Genomic DNA, 1,424 nt, shown 5'->3' on the forward strand with positions numbered 1-1,424 from the left:
CGTGCCTGCCGAGCGGGGAGGGATCAGACTCGGAGCTGGGGGCGGGGCTAGAGGCAACGTGACGCTGCCTGGGCCTCGAGTATGGCGGCGCGAGGGAGGCGTGAGGCGCCTGAGGCGCGGCTGGTTTTGAGAGCTGCGTCTTGTCCCCGAACCGGGCGCCTTCCCGGAGTTTATGTTCTGGTGGGCGAGCTCATCTTAGTGGACAAGAGGCGTTGTAACCTGGGAAATCTTGGGCTGGAGCAGAGGGCAGCAGGCAGGTTAGGGGTGGTGACTGTGTTCTGAATCCCGGAGCAGGGCTCGTCAGGCTTGTGGGCACCGGAGTGTGAGTGTGTGTGTGTGTGTGTGTGAGGAGCAACCTGTTTATCTCTCACAATGAACAGTTGTAAGTGACGTGTACCAAGCGCTTCCATCTGCTAAGCGCTCTTTATAAACACGATCTCATTGAACCCTCGCAGCAACGTTCCTCCCTGTGCCCGGAGCGCGAGGTGGGCCTTGACGGGGACGGGGCCTAGCAGGTGAGCCGCCCCGTGTTCACTGCCGCCCCCTTTTTAAAAGGTTGAGTCACAGTTTACTGAACAAAACGGCAAGATCCTATGGTCGGTTTCATCGAGGTTGGACAATTGCACGAAGTGTTTCTGTCTCTCTCTGTCTCTCTCTCTCTCTCTCTCTCTCTGTGGAACACGCCCACCAGCCCAGCCCAGCTCTTCTCCAAAAAACGGGCACATGAGATGCTTGCAATTCTAAGATTTAGTACCAGCATTTTAACGTTGCTTGTGCAGGTACTTCTGAAGAAAAAGACAATTTCCTATTAATTTACAAAGTGTTCCTTTTACAAACCAGCAGTCGAATAGTCCAGATTTCTTGAAAGACACACCTTTATTGTGTGTGACACATTTCTGTGCCTTGTGTCGGGAAGATGCCCTTTTAATAGCAGCGCTTCGAAAACCTTCACGGAAATAATCATGTAAACCAGTGGTTCTCAACCTTCTGGCCCTTTAAATACAGTTCCTCATGTTGTGACCCAACCATAAAATTGTTTTCGTTGCTACTTCATAACTGTAATGTTGCTACTGTTATGAATCATAATGTAAATATCTGATATGCAGGATGGTCTTAGGCAACCCCTGTGAAAGGGTCGTTCGACCGCCAAAGGGGTCTCGATCCACAGGTTGAGAACCGCTGCCTAGAGCCTTAAATCCCTTAATAAATAGGTTGCTGAATTCTGCCAATAATCTGGAAGAGCTTAGAAGAGTATTCTTCCCCAGTCAAGCCTCCAGATAAAAATACAAACTAGGCAAAGGAGAAACATGGATGTGAGAGAGACATATCCATTGGCTGTCCCCGCAGGGCTGCGGGGCTGGGGTTTGAGCATGCAGCCGGCACCTGTGCAACCGGGGCAATGCCTTTGACTGGGAATCGGACTC

Source organism: Myotis brandtii, unplaced genomic scaffold, assembly GCF_000412655.1.
Source record: "Myotis brandtii unplaced genomic scaffold, ASM41265v1 scaffold23, whole genome shotgun sequence".
NCBI classification, from domain to species: domain Eukaryota; kingdom Metazoa; phylum Chordata; class Mammalia; order Chiroptera; family Vespertilionidae; genus Myotis; species Myotis brandtii.